This window comes from Odocoileus virginianus, chromosome 14, assembly GCF_023699985.2.
Source record: "Odocoileus virginianus isolate 20LAN1187 ecotype Illinois chromosome 14, Ovbor_1.2, whole genome shotgun sequence".
NCBI lineage: Eukaryota > Metazoa > Chordata > Mammalia > Artiodactyla > Cervidae > Odocoileus > Odocoileus virginianus.
Window position 1 is genome coordinate 1,326,732 of NC_069687.1, and position 26,851 is coordinate 1,353,582.

The window sequence follows — 26,851 nt, forward strand, 5'->3', positions numbered from 1 at the left end:
ACGGAGCCCTGTGGCCCCGTCTCCTAAACGAGAGAGCCTCCCGGAGCCCAGTCCCCGTGGCGTGGAGGCACCTGCTGAAGCATCTCCTGTTTTCGTTCAGGGCCCGGGGGTTTGGTTTTGCTTGATTTTGTTCTAGCCTGTGTTGCTGTGGGGCGCAGATGACAAAATGCAGAAAAGTGTTGAGAAGACCCTGGGCCCTCTAGACCCTAGGAGTGAAGGCATCAGTCCAACCTCCAGGCCAGCGCTTCTAACGGGCTCACTGCAGAGGTGGACCTGGAAGAGGACGCTATCACCTCCCCTGGGTATCAGGAAACCCCGCACTGCCGAGCCCTTTCCCCCGAGCAGCACCCACGGGGAGAGACCCTGCTCGGCCTGAAGGGAAGGGGGTCTTCCCTCTGTGCTCCAAGGGTCGGCCTCAGCCGGCAGGGGTTAGGGACACACAGGACTGCACAGAAAAGAGGGGATGGAGCTTGAAGAAATGCAAAATAAAAAACAAAACAATAAAGAAAAGCAGAAGACTGTCATGTGGATATGCATCAATCTCTGAGTGAGCTAGAACATTCTACATGGGAAAGAGCCAGGAACATACCCAGATTAATGACATTAAATTTTAAAAAAATCTACATTGTAAAACACCTTAATATTAAAAGGCCAGTGTCAGCAACAGAGAAATTTATTTTTTAGCAAATGTGACAGAAAAAAGGTTAATACATTTACTAGGAGGAGTTCTCTTATATATACATTTGTCAACAAGACTAACAAAAAGCAACAGAAAATATGAGTGAAAAAATCAATAGGTGGCTGACAAAAAGACCAAAATTATCAGAAAGAAAAAGACTTTCATCCCATTTGCAACCAAAGGCATCACTACTCGGGACATTCTGACCCAGCCCTCCAAGGGTGGCCGGGGGTTTCGGAGCAGGGTGGACACTGCCCAGGGCTGGGGGACAGAGGTTCACGCACCCTCCACGCGGGGACGAAAGCAGAGCCGCCTGGTGTGGAGACGCACGGAGAAACACAGCGCAAGGTCCTGAAGGGTGTGGGAAACCTGTGACCCGCTCCAGGTGAGTCCAGGAGCGTGTCTGAGTGGAGGACGGAGGGTGGACAGAGACTCGGGCAGGAGAGGTTCAGGCAGAAGCTCACTGAGTGTCACTGTTTCAGGTTCTGGTTGCGCTGGGTCTGGGTTTCTGTGCCCGGGCTTTTCTCGGCAGCAGAGAGCGGTGGTGACCCTCTGCTGCGGGGCGCAGGCTGCTCTTGTTGGGGAGCTCCGGTCTAGCGTATGGGGCTTCGGTGGTCGTGATGGGGCTTAGCTGCCCTGCGGCACGTGAGCTCTTCCCAGGCCAAGCTTCCTACACTGGCAAGAGGATCCTTTACCACCGAGCCGCCGGGGAAGCCTGAACGTCATTTTCATGGTGAAAAATTAAAAATAACTTGATGTCCCGTAGCACCGTGCACTGATTTCCTCAAGTGTGCTCCCAAAGCACTGTAGGAGTTCCGTCATCTTAAATATTACTCGGCACCATGGGATAAGAAGGAAAATACGCAATTAGATTTAACTCAAGCCACATAATCTCTAATATGCTTTAAATGCACAAACATACCACCCAGAAAATATCCAGGGAGGCCGTCGAGTGACTCAGCCCAGGGGAAGTATGGCATGGCTGCCGGGGTGGAATACTTGGTGTGGAGGTCACTGCATCCCTAAGTCTCACTTTCTGCATGTGAAGTGCAGATTAGAACCAGCTCCCGCCTCCCAGAACCGTGGGGAGGACGCCCGAGCAGAGAGCACAGCCCCGAGTGGCCGACGTTTGCCTGACCCGGGTCACAGGTGTCTTCAGCTCTGGGCGTTGCAGGGTCTCCGTCACGAGCTGACTCTCCGGGTGTCGCCCCCAAGCAGCCACAGGCACTCTGTAAGCGAAGGCGGTGACTGTGCCAAGAGAGCTTCTTTTGGGATGCAAAAATCTGAATTCCAATTAATTTTTTCATGTCACAAAATACTCTTATTTTGACTTTTTGAAAGAAGCATTTAAGAACATAGAACATTCTTAGCTTTAGGGCTGCACAGACGCCAACGCAGACCGAAACAGCTCAGGCACTACGGTTCCCTGACCCTGGCTGGAGACGTTGCCTGGAATTCATATTAGTTACTAAATTGATTGCCTCATTGTTATTTGAAAAAAAAAAGGGATGAAAACAGAATGTAAACTTTGGTATTCTATAATCGTAGTTGATTTTTACTTTCCTCTCTGCCTTTCTCTGGATTTTCCCATTTTTCTGAGTTGTGTCATGAGGAATCATTTTATAATTTCAAAAAGCAAACTTTGAAAGTTATGTAAACCAGGAACATCAAAATCTCTGTAAGAAAAGCAGAAAAAGAAAACAACCGACATCCCGAGACCCACTTCGTCTCAGCGTTGGCAATGCTAAGAGGTCTTTGAACGGATGGGAAACAGCTCAGAGACGAAACGCAAATTCCGCAGGAGAGGCAGCCAAGGAGCCGTGTTTCCTTCAGATTGAAGGAAAAATATTTATTCTGCTGGTGGACCTTGTCACAGGAGCGCAGGAGGGGCTGGGGCCCTGGAGTCCCGTCTGTGATCTCGAGACGGGGTCGGAATTTGTACTCACCCAGCAGAAGTGTTCCTGCAGGAGGACAAGTGTTACTGATACTAGGAAGAGAAGCAGGTTTGAGATGGAATGTCTTCTTGTTTGCTTGTTTCTGATTTAAAAGCCGGAATGTCCTCATTTGAGATTTCTTCTAAGCTAGTCTCAGAAGCAGCAGAATCTGTCATTGAAATGAATGGATGCACTTAAGACACAGCAGCAGAGTCCTGTAGCCTTCTGATATGTTCTGGCCCCGATCCTTTCTGCAAGAAGAGTTTAGAGATTAATTTTTTGTTGTTCAGTTGCTCAGTCATGTCTGACTCCTCTCCTCCTGACCCCACGGACTGCAGCACGCCAGACTTCCCTGTCCTTCACCATCTCCCGGAGTCTGCTCAAACTCATGTCCTTCGAGTCTATGGTGCCATGCAACTTTCTCATCAGCTGTCATCCCTTTCTCCTCCTGCCTTCAATCTTTTCCAGCATCAGGGTCTTTTCCAGTGAGTCAGCTCTTTGTATCAGGTGGCCAAAGTATTGGAGCTTCAGCTTCAGCTTCAGTCCCTCCCAATAAGTATTCAGGGTTGATTTCCTTTCTTTTAATTTTTCCCAATTTACTGAGAGAGTCAGCCAGACCTGGCTGTGTCATGTGATAGCTTTTGAATCTCTCGGTCTGCACCTACAGCAGGCAGCCCACAAGGAAGCCAAATAGAAAGTGATGAGCAATGCTTGCCACTAAAGTGGGGCCCAGGCACCTGTGACCCCAAGCAGGTGAGGACAAGCCCATGACCTGCCGGGTGTGAGTGCCCAAGAGGAGGAAAGCAGAAGACGTAACGGGGAGCCTGTGAACCCGAACAGAGGAAACGCAGGACCTGGCCCATGTGCCCAGGAAGCCCCGAAGGCTGCCTGGAGGAGGCACAGGATCCCGGGAGAGCTTGTCCATCCCGCCCGCCAGGCTTCCTCCTGGGGCAGGGCCCCAGGACAGGCACCTCTGGGGAGACAGAGAAACTCGAGCGGGGCAGAGCGGGCAGCGGGCGGGGACTCCAGAGAAAACAGGGCCGAGCTGCGGGCCTCCACGAGCCACGGCAGGCTCTACGACTAAAGAGAGACAGCCGCAGAGGGGGTTCCGGGAAGGCAGAGCTGCCCTGAGCCACACCGCCTTCTCCAGTTCAGGAAAGCTGATGTTTCATAAAAGCACTAAGGCCAAATCCCAGACAAAGCTGTATTTAGAAAGGAAGGAGGAGCAGAACTAAGTGCCTGCAATGACAGAAGAGGAAGTGATGAGCAGGCAAGTCAGACCACACGCTCATTCAAAATAAGGTGAAAGACACTAGAAATGATCCAGGATGGGGGACAAAAGCATAAATCAGAATCAGAAACACAGAAAGAACAGACGAATGGATGAGGAAGCTGTGGTACAGATACACGATGGAATATTACTCAGCCATCAAAAAGAATGCTTTTGAATCAGTTCTAATACGATGGCTGAAACTGGAGCCCATTATACAGAGTGAAGTAAGCCAGAAAGATACACACCAGTACAGTATACTAATGCATATATATGGAATTTTAAAAGATGGTAACGATAACCCTATATGCAAAACAGAAAAAGAGACACAGATGTATAGAACAGACTTTTGGACTCTATGGGAGAAGGCAAGGGTGGGATGATCTGAGAGAACAGCATCAAAACACGTATATTATCAAGTGTGAAACAGATCACCAGCCCAGGTTGGATGCATGAGACAAGTGCTCAGGGCTGGTGCACTGGGAAGACCCAGGGGGATGGGGTGGGGTGGGGAGGGAGGTGGGAGAGGGATCAGGATGGGGAACACATGTAAATCCACGGCTGATTCATGTCAATGTATGGCAAAACCCACTACAATATTGTAAAGGAATTAGCCTAAAACTAATAAAAATAATTGAAAAAACAAACAAACAAAGAATTACAAGGGGAAAAAAGATATGGAAAGATAATTACAGCTTTAAAAAGACATCAACCAAATGCAACAAATGGACCTTGATTGGATTCTAGTTGAAACAAACTGTAAGAAATATATATTGTATGAGAAGATCTGGGAAAATTGAAAACTGTGATGTGATTATATTCAAGATGTCTTATAAATTAAAAAAAAAGAAACACAGAAATGAGTTGAAGAAAAAGACAGGAAGTAATTAGGAGGAAATAATCCGAAAATACGATAAATGAAAAGAAATATAAAGAAGAAGAGCAATGGGAAGAGAAACAAAATTTTTTTATTATTTTATTAAATTTTATTAAATTAAGAGTTTAAAGGATTTGAAAGTGACAAATGCTGAAGTTAAAGTAGTATAAAAGTATTAGTTGCTAAATCGTGTCTGAGTTTTTGTAACCCCATGGACTGCAGCCCAACAAGCTCCTCTATCCATGGGATTCTCCAGGCAAGAATACTGGATTGGGTTTCCATTTCCTCCTCTTATAAATAACAGGTGCTTCGGGTAAAAATAAGCAATGTGAGGGAACAGGAGAAATACTGGAAGCTGTAACTCAAGAAAACATTCTGAAATGTAAAAAAAGAAAAAAAAAGACTATACTATCCTACGTAATCAAAGAGTTTCACATGTGTCTGATAATCTGGACCCTAATGGCCACTATCAAGACACCTCCTGATAAATTTCCTTGATTTTACAAAAGAAAGAACAAAAACTCCTTTTGGGTTCCAGGCAAAAATTACAAGCAATTCGTGAGGGCGTCACTGACTCAATGCACATGAGTTTGAGTAAACTCCGGGAGTTGGTGATGGGCAGGGAGGCCCTGGCATGCTGTGATTCATGGGGTCACAAAGAGTCGGACACGACTGAGCAACTGAACTGAACTAAATTCATGAGGGAGAGAAATTACATATTTCATCCTATTTTTTCAACAACACCACTTTCTGCCTGTAGTAAATGGAGGAATGTATTTGATAAACGGGGGGAAAAAAATGAGCCCATAATTTTGTAGCCTGAGAGACTTTTCATTTATCACCTGCAAACATCCCGAGAAATATTACGTCTCCGAGCTCTTTCCGAGAAATCTACCGGAGAACCGATAACAGACGACAGAAGACCCCGGGGAGACTGCGACGCGCTTCGCCATGTCGGCGTCAGCGCCAGCGAGGAGCAGAGCTCCCAGAAGGCTGATGGGTGTCTGCACGCGCAGCACGACCCTCCTCACAGATTCCCCGGGGCGGCGTCAGTGTTACTGTCTGCGGACGGCGGTTGTCTTTAACGGGGGCAAGGCAGTGACGCTCTAATTACAGACCTCCTCGGTGTCTGAGCGGGGCTTCCCTGGTAGCTCAGACGGTAAAGCGTCTGCCCGCAATGCGGGAGACCTGGGTTCGATCCCTGGGTCGGGAAGATCCTCTGCAGAAGGAAATGGCAACCCGCTCCAGTGTTCTTGCCTGGGGAATCCCATGGATGGAGGAGCCTGGTAGGCTACAGTCCATGGGGTCGCAAAGAATCGGACAAGACTGAGAGACTTCTCTCTTTCTCTGTATCTGAGCAACAGGCCGGAAGGAATCGACATGACTCACCAGAGGGGGAAGCACGCCTTTCCGTGGCCCTGAACGCCTTTCCGTGGCCCTGAATCTGGGGCGAAACGCCAGCTTGAACTCCAGAGGCGACATGTGTTTCTGTGCAAACACCCCATCTCTGCTCTCCCTAGAGGATGGGAACCCTGGCCGTCAGGCAGTGGTCCTGAAGCTCCCTCTCCTGCTGGAAGGAACCTGGGCTTCTTGGGGGGACGTCTCATTTCTGGCCTGGAGCAGAAGATGTGCAGATTCGGAAAGTATACTGCTTGGCAGAAGCCGAAGAGCCATCAAATGGCTCCTGGTCACGTCAGAAAGACACAAGGGCTGACTCGGACCCGGTCCTCCAGCCAAAGATGAGGCCGTTGTTTCAAAAGAGATAGCAGCTTCAGTTAGTGGTGACCTATCAACTATGTTTAAATCTATGCGTTCTCAACACTATTCAAAATAATAGGTGACCTTCGGGGGATGAGAGGGAACCAACTGATTGCCTTGAAAACTGATCGAAAAGAATAGTGATTAGCGATCTGGGCCGTCTTCCTTACACAGCGTGTTCTGGAGGACCAAGAGATGCATAAGGAGAATCTTGCCATTGAATTTATTCCAACAAAAATGTGAAAAAGAAATTGGAGAGGGAATGAAACTAGATGAAATAAGACTTAGACAACCTAAGAATTCAAAAGTGGGGAGGGCTGAGCTGAAGCTTTGGGTGGTAAAGTGTCAGGAAAGACAGAAGTGGTTTCTATGGGAGCCCACGGAGGGTGCTGGGATGGGATGGGGTTTCCGGGGCAAGTGGATGGAGTTGTAGCTATAGGGTATTCCTCTTAAATGACCCATGACACAATATGCTTATCTTAGAGGGTTTGCTGTGTTTTATTTTACAACAGAAAACTTAAAAAATAAATTTGTAAGACAGCAATGTAGTGTCATTATGCAATTATTTTCCAATATTGTAAAATAGTTTCAACAGTTAAGAGAGGGGACGAGCTCTGTTTTGAGCAGACTGTCACTGATTTGCAGTGACATTCACGTGGCCAATGTAGAACGAGGCAGAGACCCCTGGAGAGATGTGAGGACACTCTGCAAACCCAGGGATGTTCAGAGCTCACGTGTGGAAGACTACATTTTCTCAACTGCTGGATGGTTTATGCTTTAAAGTTGTGTCGTGATTCAATTCCTTGGGATTTACTGTTTGAAAGGGTCATCTGTATTCTCTGTTTATGAGCTTTTCCTATTTTGCTATTGGGTTTTCACTCTACTCCTTCCTGACTCCCAGGGCTTTTTGCACCTAAGATGTATTATCAACCCTTGTCTTTGACGGGAACTTAAAAGCCTCCGTCTCAGATTGTCATCTGAGTATTTTGTGATGCTTGTTTGTGTGTTTCAATTTCTTTGGCCATGCAGAAGTTTGATTTTTGAAGGCGCTTGCGACAGAAATATTCTGAGTGGCTGGGCAGAGGCCAGGGAAGCTCCCCAGGTGCCCCTCGTCAAGGGTGTCCTTGTGGCCGCGTTGAAAGGCAGTCCTGTCCTCAGCGGCCCCTGGAGCAGAGGGGCCTCCCGCCACCTGGACTCCCAGAGCCCCTCAGAGCGCTGGGCGCCAGGAGTCAGGCCCGCGGCTCTCCGAGCTGCATTTTGCTCTCTGTCTGGGATGTGTTACCTTTCCACCCCTCTGAGGATCCCAAGCTCCTCTCTCGCCCCAATGTCTGTCACATGTGCAGGACTGGCCTCCCCTTCTGGGCGTTTCTGAGGTCCCCGCCCACCTCCATGCCCACTGTCCTTCTCTGGACAACTCATCAGCTGCGCCTCTGCCCTGGGGACATTGTGAGCATCTCGGGGTGTTCAAATTCTGCCTCCCCAAGGCCACGGGGTGTAGTTTCATGCTCCTTGTTGGTGCCGCTTCTCAAAGGTGAAGGAGACACGTTCAGAGCAGAGCGGCCACCACGTTCCCATCTGAATCAACTCCAACGTCTTCATTTGTAATATTTTCTTATTATTTAGTTCAAAACATTTTCCCACTTTTCACTGTAATTTTGTTTTTGATAGTGGCTACTTAGAAGTACATTTTTTAATTTAAAAACTTGTGGAGATAACACTCTAATTATTTGGGGGTTATTAACATCTGGATGGAGGTTATTTGGTTGGACAACACACTGCTGTGATTTCCTTCCTTTGAAATGTGTTGAGACTTGTTTAAGGCCCAGCATTTTGTCAGTTTACAAACTCTACGCCTGAACAGAATGCTTGCTGTGTAGTAATTAGGACAGTGTTCCATGTTTCTGTCAACTAAATGTTTTGACCATAGTTTTAAACATGTCTGCATGGTGAATTTTTGGCTGTTGTTTCTTCCCATCAGTAAGCGCTGCCTTCTGCTGTTCAGTTGCTCAGTCGTGTCTGACTCTTTGCGACCCCGTGGACTGCAGCATGCCAGCCTTCCCTGTCCATCACCAACTTTTGGAGCTCACTCAAACTCATGTCCATCAAGATGGTGATGCCATCACACCATCTCATCCTCTGTCATCCCCTTCTCCTCCCGCCTTCAATCTTTCCCAGCATCAGGGTCTTTTCAAATGAGTCAGTTCTTCACATCAGGTGGCCAAAGTATTGTAGCTTCAGCTTCAGCATCAGTCCTTCCAATGAATACTCAGGACTGATTTCCTTTAGGATGGACTGGTTGGATCTCCTTGCAGTCCCAGGGACGCTCAAGAGTCTTCTCCAACACCACAGTTCAAAAGCCTCACTTCTCCTTATAGTCCTGTCAGATTTTGCATCATAGATTCTGAGATCCTTTGAAACAGGGTAACTGTAGGTAGGTCCTGTTTTCATTGTTTTCCAGCATGAAGCACACTGAATGAAAGCAAAATTGGCGGGATCTGATCAGGCGCCTCAGACCCGAGGACAGAGCTGCAGAGATTCGCGTTTTCTACCTGTATGCTTCCTGTGATGCTGTCTTCACCGAGTCCATGATTAACCCTCTGGGCATGAAGCCCCAGTGGGGTCTGGGCCAGGGGCGACTGAGCAGCACTGAGGCCTGAGCCCTCTGAACTGACCTCAGGAGGAACACTGGTGAGGTCTCCACAGTGCCAGTGGTGTGGCTGGATTCTCAGAATTTACCTCCACCAAGAAATGCTGTTCATCACAGCATAACAACACACACACTCATGTGAAGCTCACAGAGCCAGTGGTAACCAAAGCAACTTTAGAACCTCGACTTTTTTCAAGGAAGGTCCTTTATCACTGGCATGGTTCAGGTCTGTGCCTGGTGAGGCTGGAAACCCCTCTGTGCCTTTGGGGTGGTCTCACTGTTCTCTCCAAGTTCTCTACAGAAAGGCATCCCCCTCCAGGCGCACCATCACTGCCTTGGTGGGGCTTCCAGAGTTCAGGTAAACTAACGGCTGTGGGGTGCTTACTGGGGCCGGCACGCGCCTGGCGCAGCCCCCGCACCAGCTCTGCGACGGGATCGTCGGACAGTGGAAAGGGTGAGGTGTGCAGAGGACAGTCCCCCGCTGGGTCACACACTCACACCCCCTCAACCTTAGGAAGGACCCCAGGCACCGGGGCCCACGCGCTCAGGCAGCGTCTGGATTCTGGGGCCAACGCGGGAAGGAGCACAAGCGGCACCCCTTCTGGACGCATTTTCAGTTGGGTTCTGCAAAAAACCTTTCACAAGAGAAGGTGGGGGACCCACTGATAATTTCATGTTCTGATAAGTTAGAGCTAAAAGCATGCTGTTAGGGAGACTAAGTCCTGCGCTTCCCTGGGCTAGGAGGGCACTGCTGAATCAGACAAAGTTAAGTCCATGCAGCAGGTCCAGGGCGTTTGCCCCGGAGCTTGGATGCAGCTGTTTGGGAAATGCCTCATTTCCAAGGTCACAGACTCAGGGCTCCTCAGCACCAAACCTGGACTCAGAGTCGTGGTGGTTAGAGGATATTCATTTCACATGCCAAAATAGGTGTGTTCAAAAGAAAATTCAAATCTGTTATAATGGAATTCTGAAGTAACTCATTGAAGAAAACTCAGAGAATGGGAAAAAAAGGAAAAAAAAAATATCCCCAGTAAGCTGTCCCTGCAGAGGTCCTGATTTTATTGCTTTTTTCATCAAATTGGGCTGTTTGAGGGGCCCCGTCAAACCAGCCTTTGCGACTTCTAGGCGATTAGGGGTCAGAAAACCAGCGGAAGGCGGTAGATAGCACTTCTCACACATGGGAAGCCTAGACTATCAGAGATCATCACCTGGATAGCAAATGAACAACAGCTGCTCATTCTGTTTTTCCATTTGAAATAGAAAAGTACATCAGGGCTGTTTCATGTAGATGCCGTTTACATGTCGAGAGTTTCCAGAGTTAAAAACAGTGAGGCTTAGAACAAAACAGAAAGCATCGTGAAGCTGGTGGTGACCTCTGTCCACGTCACCTTAATGTCCCTTCCGAATCCCCACCCGGGTGGGAGGCTGAGGTGGGCGCGGTGTGGAGGACAGGTGAGGTGGGGCTCTCTGCCCACAGGTGGGCCCCTAATGCCCAGGTGAGGAATCAATCTGCCAGCTGAGGTTTCCTTGTCCTGCAACCTGGAGGCCATGGACAGCACCTTCCTGCTGGGCTGGGGGCCCGCTGACCACTGCAGGAAGCCCTGCAGCCTTCTTGTTTTCAGGGGGAGAGCAAGCAGGCCCTGTGCGCTTAGCGTCTAGGCCCCACCCCCAGTGGACAAGGAGAAGGCAGTGACCGACCAGTGTGAGGCGTTTTTGCTCTCGGTTCATGACTGAAACCCAGCAGTGATCCCAGTGTCTGGGAAATGTGTGCGGGCTCCTGGAAGCCGAGCACAAAGCAAAGGCAAGGCAGAGACTTCCTGGGGGCTCAGTGGTGGAGACTCTGCCTGGCGTCGCGGAAGATGCAGGTTCAGTCCCTGATCCGGGAAGCTGGCACACGCCTGGGAGCAACTAAGCCTGCACCACGGCTACTGGGTCTGCGCGCTAGAGTCCAGAGCCGCAGTCGCTGAAGTCCACGCGCCCTAGAGCCCGCGCTCCGCGACGAGGGGAGCCTGAGCTCCACAGCAGAGAGTGGCCCTGCTGCCTCAGCTAGAGGCAGCCCGTGCAGCAGGGAGACCCAGCACGGCCAAAAATAAACAGATAAACGAGCAAGGCAAAAACGGGACCTTGCCAAGAATTCAAGGGACAGTCAGCTGAAGCCATCTCCGCTCTGCTCCTCTCAGTATTTGCACGCTGCTGTCCTTCTCTGGCTCGCTGGTCAGCAGAGAGGGTGTCACTGGACCTTTAAGGAGTGTGCAGAGGATGGGCCGGTGTGGGACGCGCAGCCGGCACAAAGCTGGGGTTTGGGTCCCGGAGGCGGGACGTGTGAGTGGCTGGGGTCCAAGGCTCTCGCCCTGCCCATCAGCGCGGCTCTCTGACTTGACCTTCAGCCCCGTCTCTGTGCAGAGAGCCAGGTCCTGGTTGCGTCTACAGCAGATGGACAAACGTCTGCAGTGGACTCATTCCAGATGACCAGTCATGAAAAGCGGCCCCGGTCACTCCCGATGGCTGCGTCCTCCTGCCACCAGGCCCGGACATGAGGACCTCAAGGCCTCGCTCCAGGCCCCGCTCTCCTTCCATCCTTCTGTTCAGCCCTGGGAGCTGGTTTGCAGCCCACCGCCGGCGCTAGGCTGGGACACAAGGTGGGCCCCTCACGAACTGCAGGGCGACTGTCCGGTTTCCATGGGAGGTGCCGCCCAAAAGGCTCGTGTCTGGGGCCTGCCTCCTCGGGAGCCGATCAGAGCCGGGGGACAGTCCCGCTCAAGCGGGAGTCCACCGACTCAACCCCGCAGCCAAGCCATTCTTCCTGCCCCTGTGAGTGCCCACTGGGGAGACAGGACCGGGCCCATGCCACTGGCGGTGTCTCTGCCAGCGCTGCTGCTGGGCGTGAGCAACTGAAGAAAAGGGGCTGCCCCCGTGGGCTGGGTCTGGGCTCGCCCTCAGATGGGACCCGAGGCTGGAGAAGGACCTAGAAGCTCTGATGAGGTGAAGCTGCAGTGGTCTTCAACTCAGGGCGTGTCTGTCAGGCAGATCCCCGGGACCCTTGGCACCTGACTCAGAAAGGCCCACAGAGACCATGCTGGGGTTGTGGCGGCCAAGCCTCACCCCCAGGGCCCAGGTGGCACCTGTGCCGGCCGCCTCCTCTCAGGGAGGCCAGCCCACACCTTCCAGCTTCTGCAGTGTGGTCCAGGCCTGCCTTCCCCGCCAGCACCTCCAGTGGGAAGGGCTTCGTCCGCCCATCACTCCCTGAGCAGCAACTGTGTCCCCCCTGAAGCCCCCCATGTTCTGCTTACCCACCTTCTGGGCAGGAGATTCAGACTCGTGGCTTCTAGCAGGCACACAGGACGGTGGAAGTCATCATTCTCGCCATCGCAATAAGGAGAAAGCGGAACACACTGGAAACCAAGTCTTCCCAGATTCCCCGAGAATTGTGAGGTCACGAACTGCTGCCCTCAGGTTGGAGAGATGGCCAGCAGGTGCAGTGAATCAGCACTTGCTGGAGCAGGACCCTCCCGGGGTCCAGGCTGCAGGGCAGCGGGCGGCCGGGGCTGTGGTCCTGGGGCTGAAGGCCTGGTGAGGATGCCTGGGGGGTGAAATTGGGGCTCAGGTGCAGGAAGGCAGCTGCACTTCTGTGAGTTTTACCTCCAGGAGCTCTGCAGGTCCTCACATGGCAGGTCAGACCATGAGCTCCTCCAGCCTCTGGGGGCTGCAAGGGAAGGGAATAATCTTGAAATAGGCCTGAGTGTTCTGTCTCTGTCAGGAGGCTTCCCCCAGGAGGATGGTTTAACCAGATTCTGACCTGCTGGGACGCATCAGAGCCCAGCTGACCTGGGTGGTGGTGCCTCTTCAGTCCAACTGTCCTGTCCCTGCAGAGAGGAGATAACAAAGCAAACACAACCTAGAGCACTTTGTGAGCCCGTAGTCTGGGGTGCTGGACTCACTGGAAGGCTGAGACCGCTCCCAGGACCAGACACGCACTCCTGCACCCCCAGGGCAGCAGGGCTTCTGTGCAGAACAGGACCGATAGAGATGAGGCTGTCAGCACAGACCTCACTCGAGACAGCAAGATGCTGCACTTCTTACTGGTGAAAGTTCCAAGTGTCCGATTCTGCTTTTTAGTGAATAGTCTTATTTAGCAATTTTATCAGACGTGTTTAAAAGTTCCTGAGTTTATGTGTCTTTCCTTGAATTAGAAAGAGCATGTTACTGCCATTTTTTCCCCAGCAACAGTTGTGAGGTGATACCATCAAAAACATTATTTATGCTTTACCCACATCCTAGGGAAGGCTACGCCCATTTCCCATAAAAGGCTAAAATAGGTAGGATTTTTAACGTCTTTGCTGGAAGGGAAAACATAATAAAATAGATCTGGTTATTGACAGAAGATTACTTTAGCATTGCTTAAGTTGTAGGTATGTGTGCACATGTAAGTGACTTAATGAACTGTCGTTTTAGAATCAATTTATGGAGTGGAGGCGATGACCTGGAACACCCTCGCCCTTTGCCCCCCCATCCCCCGCCAGGGACCCGCCAACGGTGCCTCTCACAGCTTCAGCCTCTTTTGTTTGTGGGAGGCAGTCATGGCTGAAGACAGCAAGTAGAATTTGCACCCCCCAGCCTGGACTCCAGCTTCAGAAGCTAGTGGGGAGGTGGGCTAAGGGGGAGGCTGTTACCTGGGTTCCCATGAGTCGGTCCACTTGCTGAAAGGCAGGTGCCTGCCCTTGGGGGGCGCTCACATGACATGGGGACCCCAGGTCCACAGCTGGGGACTGGGGATCTGTCTGGGGACTGAGGACCAGCTTCCAACCAGGATGCAGGCTTGCCCCAATTCCAGCGAGCCCTACAGTCTTCAGCTCCTGTGTGTGGATCTCCACGTGGGGTGCTTACTTGCTTTGCAGATCGGAGGCTCCACCCCAGACCAATCACACTGAGCAGAGGGGCTGGGACCGTTTTCTCAGTGATTCCCAGACTCATTAATGGGTGAGAACAGCTACAAGAAGAGCTTCTGTTGCCCAAACCTCCCTTGGTGTCTGTTGAGGACACGGGAATCTCAGGTAAGATCACGTTTCGGATGCAGCCGGCCCCCAGGCTGCCTGTGATGGCGGGAGGGGGCAAGTCACGCGAAACTGCCCGCTCTCGGCTCCCTTCTTCTGCTCCTGGACCTCAGAGGCCGGCCTCTGTCTCTCTGAGCAAGGGTCAACTTTCTGGAACCCGCTGAATGTGAAATCGCAACTACATTGGTATTGATTTTCTACATTCTGGATCTATCAGTTATTAACAGGGGTTCACTGAAGCCTCTGATGGTAATAGCAGAGTTTTCCATTTCACCTATCAATTCTTTCAGCTTCTGCCTCACCTATGTTGACACAGGACCGTTTGGGTGATTATTGATCTAATTGGTTGATCAAATATAATTAACCATGTATGAAGCTGTTTTCTGTTCATTGCCAGAAGCTTCTATTTCTGCCTTCTCTAGTTTTAGATTTAGAATTTTATAATGATTCTATTTCATCTTCTCCCTTAATGTATCAATTAAATGTCTTTAAAGATTTTAGTGGCTTCCCTGAAATTCACAGGACATATTTTAAACAAATCTAAGCATGCCGGCAAGCAGCCCTGCTCCATCTCCTGTGTAGTAAATCACGTGCCTTACGACAGAGAGTTAATCGCCTTCCCATCCCTGTGACGTTGCTGTCACGGTTTACTTGTCCTTCTGTAATATCACCCAATACTTGTTGCCTTTATTCATTCCTTCTCTGACACTCTTCCTTGTGTAGATGCAGGCTTCTGACCTGTTTTGTATTCCTTCTCCCTGAAAACCTTTTATTGTTTCTTGAATTTCTTGGATCACGTCTTGCTAAATTCTCTCACTTTTTATTTCTCTGAGAAAGTCTTATTTTTTTCTTCCCACTTGTAAGTCAAGTTTGTTGATTATAGAATTCTAGATTGTTGGCTTTTTTTCTTTTAACAAAGCAAATTCTTCACCCACTTGGTGTTCACTCTGCTTCAGCCAGCTCTGGTGAGGCTTCAGCTGTGACGCTTGCTGTGGGCGTTCTGTCTTCTCAGGCTTCTTTCAAGGTTCTCTTTTGACTTTCTACAGTTAGAACGTAACACGCTTATGTGTATTTGTTCTTGAGTTTATTCTGCCTCATGTTTTCCAAGCATCTTGGATTTGTGGTTTGGTGTCTGCCCTTAACAGTAGGATGTTCTTGGCTATTATTATTGCAAATATTTGTTCCGCTCCGTTTTATCTATTTTCTCCTCTGGTATCCCAGCTCTAGGCGTTATGCCTTTTGAAAACCTCCCTTAGTTTCTGGATGCTGTATTCTGTGCGTGAATCTTGTTTTCCTTGTCCTTTTTTCTTTTGTATTTGGAAAGTTTCTTTCCCTTTCTTCAAGTTCATCAATTCTTTCCTCAACAATGTCAAATGCACTGAGGCACTTTATTTCGGTCACATTATTTTTGACTTCTAGCAATTTTTTTTTTCTTTTTTTTGGTTTTTCTCAGAATCTCAACCACTCTGCTTACATCACCTGTTTGTTTTCCATGCTTTCTACTTTTCCCATCAAGGCTCTTATGCTGTTAAGAAGTTATTTAAGTTCCCTGCCTGCAGGGTCCATCATATCCTCAGTGATATCTGAGTCTGGCTCTGAGGCTTGGTTTACCTTTTCAGACTGTTTCTTCTTTACCTTTGGGGATGTCTTGTACTTTTGGTTTAAAGGCGTACGTGTGCCTCGATCTGAGGACGCACCTCTGGAGTGAGAGGTTCTGTCGTCGTGACTGGGGCCGGTCTGCGTGGCAGGCCGTCCCCGCCTCGGGTACCAGGGAGCTCCTGTCCTCTTGTCCTTGCTCTGTCCCTCCTGGCCTCGGGCTCCCCGGCTGCTCCTCCTCAGAGGACGTCTGCCCACCTCTGCCGTATCTGCGCTGTACCGGGGTTGTGTTGGGGTGGGCGAGGCTTCGGGAGGGAAGGTCTTTCTGTGGACGGGGGGCCCTAGATGCGATGTTTGCAGAGGTTCCCTCTTGAGGTTACTGCTGTTCTTCCCACTGGTTGAAACCAGAAGGCTGGAGGAGGCAGGAGGGACAGGAGCATTTTCCCGTTGGCTCTGGCTTCCACCTTGGAGTAGAGAACTGGGTATATTTCACAGCAGCCACCCTTCTCCTCCCACCTGCTGGAGTCACGAAGACACCTTGCTTCCGTCTTCACTAGGAGACCTTGGCCCAACTCCTGCAGATAAAGCCAGTGGAAGCGTGGGGTCTGCTAAGCCCCCAGCCCCTAGGAGTTTCTCTCTCTCTCGTGGCCCAGGTGTAGCTGCCAGCAACTCATCAAGGTCACCCTGTAGCTGCTCCCCCGTCTGTGGCTCCAGCAGCCTCTCTCCCAGGTAAGCGGGTCCCGGCTGCTGCATCTCTTGGATTCCTCTGTCCCTCAAGATTTCATAACTGCAAACTCGGTTCTCCAAGGGATCCAGAAAAGTAAATGATTTTCAGACTCTCCAGCTGTCTTTTCTGGTTGTACAGACAGGAGTGAAATTTCCATGCTCTTCACATGTCAGAGATGAGTTTGGAAGCCCCCTCCACCCAGAGCATTAATTGTTTTATGTGGGACACTTGGACAATACTGCCATCACCAAAAGCAGAAACTTGGAGTCACTCTTGGAGAACGAAATAGCAGCCCACTCCAGTATTCTTGCCTGGAGAATCCTGTGAACAGAGGAGCCTGGTGGGCTACTGTTCATGGGGTCACAAAGAGTTGGACACGACTGAGTGACTAAGCAGATAGTCACTCTACCTGATAAGTATTCATACTAGGATATAGAATAAAATGTTTTCCTTAATCAAGAAGGAAAGAAATTACATCTGTTGTGTGTTATCATTCTTAAAGTCATCTCTGGTTAATGTTGAATCTGAGGCTGCACTGATGAGGATTATTTGCCCTCGGGGAGGAGGAACCTTAACTTGGATGTTGAATTTGGGGCCTGCATTGGGCTTTCCCGGTGGCTCAGATGGTAGAGAATCCACCTGCAATGAAGGAGACCTGGGTTTGATCCCTGGGTTGGGAAGATCCCCTGGAGAAGGGAATGGCACCCCACTTCAATATTCTTGCCTGGGAAGTCCCATGAACAGAGGAGCCAAATGGGCTATGGTCCATGGGGTCGCAGAGAGTTGGACATGACTGAGCGACTAACATATTTTTTCATCTTATGCCAAAGAGTGTCTGGGGTTCCTGCAGGCTTCTGGAAACCTCTATACCTGCCACGCCTGATGGAGCTGCTGCTTCTTCGTTCCCTGAGCCTCTTCATCATGATTCTGGGGGAGGGGAGGCTTGCTGGGGTCACAGCCAGGGGAGCAGAGGAGGACGGTCAGACGCTGACTTCCCTGGATGTGGGGCAGCGCAGCCAATAGACACAGCAACGCCTGTATTGGTGCCTCATCTGAACATCGAATGAGCGCTTCTACTTGCCCTATGTCACTAGATTGCTTCTTGGCAGGAAAGAAATGACAAATGCAGATAGTGTGTTAAAAAGCAAAGACATAACTTTGCCAGCAAAGGTCCATATAGTCAAGGACAAGTAGTGCTTTCCTGCAGTCATGTATGGATGTCAGAGCTGGACAGTAAAGAAGGCTGAGCACCGAAGAATTTGATGCTTTTGAACTGTGGTGTTGGGGAAGACGCTTGAGGATCCTTGTAAAGTAAGGAGATCAACCCAATCAATCTTAAAGGAAATCAACCCTGAATATTCATTGGAAGGACTGATGTTGAAGCTGAATACAATACTTTGGCCACCTGATGTGAAGAACTGACTCATTGGAAAAGACCCTGATGCTGGCAAAGATTGAAGGCAGAAGGAAGAGAGGGTGACAGAGGATGAGATGGTTGGATGGCATCACCGATTCAATGGACATGAACTTGGGCAAACTCTGGAAGATAGTGAGGAACAGGGAAGCCTGGCGTGCTGCAGTCCATGGGGTTGCAGAGAGTTGGACATGACTTGGCGCCTGAAAAACAACACCAAAATATGTCACTTGAGTCTTAAAAGCAACCCAACAAGATGCATGTCCAGAGGCCGTGGTGGCTGCGTGTTTTGCTCACTGGCCTGGCGGGAGGTCCAGCCCAGAGACAGCAGATCCTAGTCTGAAATCAGCTTGTTCTACGAGCGAGAACACTGAGCTCCATTGTCCCTGACCTGCTTCCAGCACAGGTGAGCTCCTCCAGGGGCGGCGCGCGCACCCGGGTGAGCGGGAAGCCCCCGTCAGACCCTCCCGACAGCTAAGGAGGAGGGTGGAGGCGAGGGGGGCATTTCTGGGCAGATGGGAACCCACGCCCCTCTGGCCTGACCTGAGGGGTGCTCCTTCGAGAACAGGCTGGCTCTGGGGGCTCAGCAGCCCGAGCGGTGGTGGGCGGTGTGCTGTCCTGGGGAGCCAGGCTCCTTCTCGAACCACCTTCCCCCACAGGAAGAGCTGATGGCCAGCCCCCAGGAAGACAGGGTGAGAGCTACTGGGCCAAGTGCTGGTGATGTGAAGGAGTGTGTGTGAACATGTACGCATGTGTATGTGTGTACGCATGTGTGTATATACAGTGCATGTGAACGTGTGTCTCGTATGTGAATGTACGGGCATGCACGGAGGCGTGTGTGTGTTTGTGTGCCTGGCATGTGTATATGTGAATGCATGTATCTAGTCTAGGTATGCATGTATATGTGTAGGTATGTGTATGCATGTGTGTACCATGTAAGTATATGTATATGTGTGCACGTGTCTCTGTGTACATACACATATGTGCATGCAATATGTATGTGTGAGCACAAATTTACATGTATCACACGTATATGTATGTGTGTGGATATGTGCACATGTATGTTTGTGTACATATTATGTATATATGTGTGTGCGCATGTGTGTGTGTCTTCGGGGCTGGCCCATCCAGTTGCACTGTCGGCTGTGGCTTCAGGCAGCCTGGCTTCCAGCACTGGCCACGAGAGAGGAAAGCCTGTCTCGGGAGCACACTGACTGGCGGAGACTCTACCTCACCGGGTGTCACCCAGGGCTAGCTAAGCCAAGGTGGTGACCGTGGACGGTGTGGGCCCCCCAGAGAGCAGCGTCTCAGGGTGGGCACCACCCTCTTCAGCCCAAGACCACCTGAGGATCCTGACTGCTCTGCTTCTCATCGCCAGGACGGGCAACAAGAGGAGACCCCCCTGGACATGACTCAGCCCGGGGCTCCGAGGAACAGACAGGACCCCTGACCCGGGCGTCTGCTCTCTCGCCAGGAGGCGCCCTTAGCGCGGGTCTTGGGTTCCCGGGCTCTGTGGAGAAACAGCCCCGAGCAGTTCCAGCTGCACTTAAAGCATGATTGTGGTGGCCTGAGACCTTAGGATTGCGCCCACGACCAGGCCCTCAAGTTTCTACTCAGATGAGACCTTTCGCTCAGAGATTTGCATTTTTAGCGGATAACTGGTCTCTAGCTCTGTGGCTGCCTTGGGAGACTTTTTTTTTTTTAATTTTAAATTCCATGTTCATCTTTTTTTTTTTTTTACTTTTTTTTTTTTATTAGTTGGAGGCTAATTACTTTACATCATTACAGTAGTTTTTGTTATACATTGAAATGAATCAGCCATGGATTTACATGTATTCCCCATCCCGGTCCCCCCACCCACCACCCTCTCCACCCGATCCCTCTGGGTCTTCCCAGTGCACCAGGCCCGAGCACTTGTCTCATGCATCCAACCTGGGCTGGTGATCTGTTTCACCCTAGATAATATACATGTTTCAATGCTGTTCTCTCAAAACATCCCACCCTCGCCTTCTCCCAGAGTCCACACAAGAGACTTTTTTTTTTTTATGTGGACAATTCTTAAGAAGTCTTTATCGAATTTGTCGCAATATTGCTTCTGTTGTTCTGATTTTTTGGCTATGAGGAACGTGGGATCTTGAGCTTCTCAGGTGCTGCCGGTGGTAAAGAACCCACCTGCCAACGTAGGAGATGTAAGAGACACAGGTTTGATCTCTGGGCCAGAAAGACCCACTGGAGGAGGGCATGATGACCCACTCTAGCATTCTTGCCCGAACAATCCCACAGACAGAGGAGCCTGGCAGGCTGAAGTTCATAGGGTCACAAAGAGTTGGACATGGCTGAAACCACTTAGCACACAGCATGCACGCGTACGTGTGGGATCTTAGCTCCCCCATCAGCGACTGAACTTGCACCCCTGCATTGGAAGGTGAAGTCCAACCACTGGACCACCAGGGAAGTCCCGCTGCAGGAGACTTCCAGGTGGAAACCCAAACAGTCAAGTTAGGGAGCCACTGGCAACTCACTCGATAGGGAGTCACAGGGCATCAGCGTGTGCCTTCGCACTTAAAATGTGGCGATTTTTCTTTAAATATTTAACCAACATGTCATGATATACTTGGAAGTAACTGGAGCGTCTCAAGGACACGACCAAGATTCTAAGATTTCATATAATATGAATCAATACCCTGAAAATAGTCTCCTTGTTTAAAAAGAGAGAAAAAGGACAATGCTACAGTCAACAGCAAAATCCAAACTCAAACTTGCCTTTACCTTTTCTGATGAGCAGTAATCGACATTAATGAGAGAAAAACTTCTAACATCCAAAGCAACACTGCTGCCCAGTAGCAGCTGAGCTGGGGAGACGGAGGGGATGTAAATGAAGGGGCAGCCAGACTCCAGGGCTTCAGTTGAGCATGTCAGGGGGGCCTCTGTCGCAGCATCCTTCCTCCCCTGGCCCCGGGGCACTGCTGCCTGGGACGAGGGAGCCGGAGACCTAGAGCTGGTCAACGTGCCCCCACGCACCCTCTGGTGGGAAAGGCCAGAGTCTGGGTGCCTCTGAGTTACCCTCTTCTAAACTTGAAATGACTGCTGATGAGCTTGCAGTAAATCAACCGCAGCAACCTGTGCAATAATTAGTAAAATAAATGTGTGCTTAAGTATTAATGAAATAAATATTTAGCAGATTACTTGGGATCTTTGTTCTATCCTCAAGTGCTTAAAAAATAATGAGAGGCTTATTAAAACTTTAAACTATGACTGGTTTTCTTTTCACAATGTCCCTGTCTCCCTTAATTCAGAAAAGAAGGGACCCGTGTTCTAAAGAGGGTAGCCCGACTGACAGAGCTGAAGCTGGAGACGGAGATCCTGGACGGGGCAGGGGGCTGCCTTGACCTGTAAGAATCCACTGTCAGGCCGCGGTTCGGTCCTGGTGGGGAAAGCACCCCAGCTACCGAAAAGAAGGGCTCGAAGCGGGGATTCTGGGCCCCATAGGACCACGGGGTCAGAACTGCATCCCATCTCGGCAGCACACGGCACACTGCGCCCCGAGGGGCTGCTGCCGCACGCCTGGGGACTCCAGGGGACCCCTCCCCAGCCCTGCAGGAGGGCTTGGGGGCCACCTCGCCGGGCGCCTGGAAACCGGAGAGCAGCAGCCATGGGCCGGTGGCTGCCACAAGCCGGCCCGAGCATGTGCACCGGGAGACCACGGACCCCGGCCTCACCCCTCGTCTGATTCCGAGGCAGCCCTGGCCGAAATCAGACACGCCTCCTCGCGGAGTCTGGAGAGGCCCCCAGCAGCTCTAGGCCAGCACCCATGGACAGACAGCGGGCCCGAGTGGGGAGCGCGCCCCCTGCCCCGGGGACTGAGAGGGGCCTTTGCACACTGCACTGTGACGTCTGGTCTGCATGCCAGCTGTGACAGCCTGAGGCCAGAGGAGCGTCCGCTCACGCCAGGAGCAAACCCTCAGCTCTACCTATGAGCCCCGCTCTAGTCTGAGACGGGCGAAGAGCCCGCAGGTGCCCCGTCTCAACCACACCTGCCTTCCCGCGTCCCAGACGGCGGAGAGAGGTGCTAGGATGCACCGCGCCCCAGCTCTGGGGGGCCGGGGCCATGGCAGGGCCCTCCTGCCTGAAGGAAGACATCCATGCGTGTTCCCGCTGCCTGGGGATGCCAGGCCCCTTGGAGAACCCAACTGCCCAGGCACTCAGGGCACCGACTTCTTGCAGATTTAAAAACTGCTTCTCCCAATCAGACAACAAGCCCTGTTGGTAAATGTGGCTATGCCCGCTGTCACCATACTGGACAGAACCATACCATGTAGAGGCACACACAGGCACACAGATACACACACATGCAAGCACACACATTCGTGCATACATATGCATAAGTGCACACACATGCAGGCACCCTCATTCATGCACACACACAGGCACACACATTCGTGCACACACATGCACACATGTGCACACGCAGGCACACACATTCGTGCGCACACATGCACACATGCAGACACACACTCATGTACACACAGGCACATGTGCACACACACGGGCACACACATTCGTGCATACATATGCATAAGTGCACACACATGCAGGCACCCTCATTCATGCACACACACAGGCATACACATTCGTGCGCACACATGCACACATGCAGACACACACTCATGTACACACAGGCACATGTGCACACACACGGGCACACACATTCGTGCATACATATGCATAAGTGCACACATATGCAGGAACCCTCATTCACATGCACACACACAGGCACACACATTCGTGCACACACATGCACACATGCGCACACACAGGCACACACATTCATGCGCACACATGCACACATGCAGACACACACTCATGTACACACAGGCACATGTGCACACACACGGGCACACACATTTGTGCATACATATGCATAAGTGCACACACATGCAGGCACCCTCATTCATGCACACACACAGGCACACACATTCGTGCACACACATGCACACATGCGCACACGCAGGCACACACATTCGTGGGCACACATTCACACACGGGCAAACACTTCTCATGCTGTTCATTTATTTGAAAGTAAATGGTGCTCTGCTGATGTGTGAGCATTCTTTTCTTTTCCTGTTTTTTCTCTCTCTTTTTTGGGGGAGCATGAACCAGTAAATTGAGGAGAAGGTCAGAAATGTCATCACACCCCCTAATGCAGCAGCTGAACTGAGACAACTCAAAACAGTGTGAAGTTAAAAGAAGATATGTGTTCTGTGGGTTATAAAAATTATTTTTTGTTTGGGGAAAATGGTAGAGGCAACATGTGTCCGTCACATTGGTGTGAAACCTTCAGACAAGACTTCTGAAAAGATTTCTGCAAACAGGAGACTCCCGCTTTCCTGGTTTTCTGTCTGGAAAAAAATCAGAAAGAAAACATAGAAGCAGGATGAAAGTGGCATTCACACCCCTAACCTTCAGCATCCCAGCTCACCTGGAGAGCCCCTCTACCCATAATGCACTAAGTGGATGATTAAAAAGAAATGGGGGTTTAACCGCGGGTAAGCGCGGGGTCCCCAGAGCTTTGCAGAGCATTGAACCGTGCGTCTACAGCTGTCTCCACACAAGCCCGACATTCTTTATTTATTTGTTATGAAATATTTATGGGTGTTATGAAAGGTTTAAAATAATGTGTCTGTCGCTCTCTGCCCGCTCTTTCCCTCTTGCCCGCGCGCGGCTTCTAATGCATAAATCATTCGGGGCTCTGGACAGCGGGGCTGCACATTAGGTGGGTGGGGCTGCTGTATCACATTTTTTCTGCCTGAGAGAAAATATCATTCCTAGTAATTTTCTACACTTATACAATCGGCGTCGACAGTAAATAATTGATGTATGAATTTAGGACTAAACTCCAACACAATATGACTTTATGTCAAGGGTGACTCCCAGCAGATTTTGAGCTAAATCATCTTGCAAAATGGGTTCTTTCAGTGGGAGAAAAAAAGCTTTTTGAAATTATTTTAATGGAAAACGGGACCTCGGAGCGGCTCTTCTTTTGATGAGGTCTTGCTTTGCATGGCTGGTAATAAAACTGAGCAATCCACCCATTATGAGATTGGAAATGTTTCATTTGTGATCACAAATGGATTTTTTTAAAGACTGACACAGCTGTTTTTATTCTGTTCATCCTTTTTTCTCCACCCCCCCCCTTTTTTGGTGTGTGTGTGTGTGTGTGTGTGTGCGTGCGCGTGAGATTGCATTTATATGTGGTAGGCTGCCCTCTGCTTTTCATCTCAGTATCTTCCATAGAAAGTACAATTATGATTTAAATTACAAACTGGATATGTTTGTGAATTAAAGATATACAACTAGCAGAAAGGCTTCACATAAAGGACTTCTATGTCCCACCCCTCCAATTAAAATCCTTTTCATCAGGAGCGGGACGAGCGGGTGTCTAGAGAAAGCTTTCATGAGATCATCCGGAGAGAAGGGCTTCATATCTCTACAGCTTCCACTGGAGTCCTGACAAAAAGATCAAAGGAAACAAATCAGGTCAGGTGAGAAACCCAGAGTGAGAGTCTCTATTTGCTTTATTCTACTCCGGGGCAATGAGGATTCGGAACTACCGAAAATCTTTCTTCACATGATGTCATTTCTGCTGAAACTACGATTCAAAGACTAGAGTTCAAAGCAAGTCCCCCTCATCTTTGGGGGAAAAAAAGTAATTATTTCTTCCAGTAGTCATATTTGTATAAAGTTTTGTTTATTTAATTTTAGACCCATTGTCTCTTTTAAAATATTCAGGCGTTCATATATTAAATTTAATTACATGCATTATGTAAATGAGGAGACACAATAAAATTCAAAACCTCCTGAAAAAAAATCCCCCGACAGAGTGAGATGCCCTAAGAGTCAAAAGCTGGGGGTCTTTTCCTTCCAGGGGCCCCCAGACTCCCCTTTTCCCCCCTCTTCCTCTGTTTCTCCCCCAGGTCCTCGCTCGAGGAGCACACGCTCCCCCTTCCTTCTATAGATGGCACTCACGCATCTGTGCACGATGCTCTGAAGAAATTCCAGGCCAAAAACAGTTCGTAAAATATCCTTGCTCTTAGGGAAGTGTAGTGATTTCTGCAAAATATAACAGATTTTTTTAAAAACAAATTTTACAGAAGTGTTCTTAGCTAGGATTTGTTTGATTTATACCTAGATCAAATCACCCTTCAGTCACAAATGATTTGAAGATTGCCAACAAATGGGTTTTATGTAACCGAACGGAGGCCTGGCGGGAACGAATCTGCCCATGGTGCACGAGACCTGGGTTTGAGCCCTGGGTTGGAGAGATCCCCTGGAGAAGGGAAAGGCCACCCACTCCAGTATTCTGGCCTGGAGAATTCCATGGACAGAGGGGCCTGGCAGGCTACAGTCTAGGGAGTCACAAAGAGTTGGACACGACTGAGTGACTAACACGAACAGGTGTGTTTTCTGTAACAGACACTCTGGGCCAAGCTCTCAGGTTCCTGCGTGCACGCACTTGTGTGTGCATGTCGGACATGTGTGTGCACATGCCTACTTGGTGGTTTTTCCAGCATTCAGGAAACGAGCTGACCAGTGGGCATGGCTCCTGGTGTGGGGCCGGCCACGGGCACAGTGTGGCCACCTGCTCCTCCCGTGTGTGCGTGTGTGTGCGTGTGTGTGCGTGTGTGTCTGCACATGCACCAGCGCTCTGTCATGGAACGCTTGCTTATGTGGACACATGCATTAGAGGTGGTGGGTGGGAGGACTATCAGAGCTGAGGGGGGCGCTCAGGAGTCAGCAGCGGGAAGGTCAGGCCCGGGGCGGCAGGGTCACCCTTTTACCCTCGTCATCACGGACAGATGTGAGGAGGGAGGGAGGGCAGGGGTGGGAAGGTGGCGGGGGCGGACTGGAGTCCTCCCTGACCCCCAGGGCAGCCCGGGTGCCTACGGAAGGTCCTGAGCCCAGCGTCCATCCTCACGACCCCTGCTGGTGAGACTGGGGTTTCACTGGGAAGGACACATTATTTTCTGAGGTTTGGTCCCCGATGTCCTCGACAGGTGACTTCTGATGCCCTGGCCGGAGTCTCTGTGCTCACTACACTCCAAGGTCGCGTGTGCTGTGCAGGAAGGATGTTGACGTAAGGGTCAGAGCCAGCACGGGTCTGGCCCCCCTTCATGGCTCTGGTTGGTGACCATCAGAAGCCCAGCAGGACGTCCACCCCCAAAGGTCCTGCCAGCAAGAGACAGGTGTGGCTGAGACCTGGGCCCACAAGCCAGATGCCAGGCTGGGCCTCATCAGGTGGCGTGGCACCTGGAATGCAGCCCTGAGTCCCTGAAAGTGAGAGCCCGTTCTCAGCAGGACCGAGGCGCTCCCTGCTCGAGACCACCCTTGGCTGCGTTGCCCCCACCACGGCAGGCCCTCTCTGAGGGCTGTGAGTCCTGCCGAGGACAAAGGCTGCCTGGGCTTACTCGGCATGTAGGAGCTCCTGGAAGGACAGCGGGGAGCTTGGGAGCTCAGCCTCCATGAACGGAGCCAGCGGCCCAGGCGGGCTGGTGGCAGGGCGGTGCTGCATGTCCTCCACCTCGACCAAACCCTGGAGCTCTGCTGACCCAGACAGCTGCGTCCCATTGGGGACCTCTGATCCTTTCCCCGACCAGCAGCCCCAGGACTGGGCTTGGTCCCTAACTGTCTCCTCTTCAGCACAGCTGGGACGCGGGTGAGAGCCACAGGGCCAAGTGCTGGTGGTGGGAAGAAGTGTATGTGTGTGTGTGTAAACATGTATGCATGTATATGTGTGTATGCATGTGTGTATACAGACTGCATGTGAATGTGTGTCTCTCATGTGAATGTATGGGCATGCATGTAAGCATGTGTGTGTTTGTGTGCATGCCATGTGTAATG

General features: G+C 50.6%; 1 long non-coding RNA gene across 3 annotated transcripts; it reads right to left on the bottom strand.

The window, feature by feature from the left end:
- Positions 1 to 657: 657 nt before the first annotated feature.
- On the bottom strand, positions 658 to 14,346 carry LOC139038228 (uncharacterized). Of its 3 annotated transcripts, none has more exons than XR_011491163.1 (4): positions 13,836 to 14,346; positions 12,460 to 13,028; positions 6,150 to 6,374; positions 658 to 2,864 (listed from the first exon to the last, which is right to left on the bottom strand). It is a non-coding gene; the product is annotated as an uncharacterized lncRNA (long non-coding RNA). The 3 variants fall into 3 exon arrangements; XR_011491162.1 differs by lacking the exon at positions 6,150 to 6,374 and having other exon boundaries at positions 12,460 to 12,868; positions 12,962 to 13,028; positions 13,836 to 14,340; XR_011491161.1 differs by lacking the exon at positions 6,150 to 6,374 and having other exon boundaries at positions 13,836 to 14,341.
- Between the last annotated feature and the right edge of the window lie 12,505 nt (positions 14,347 to 26,851).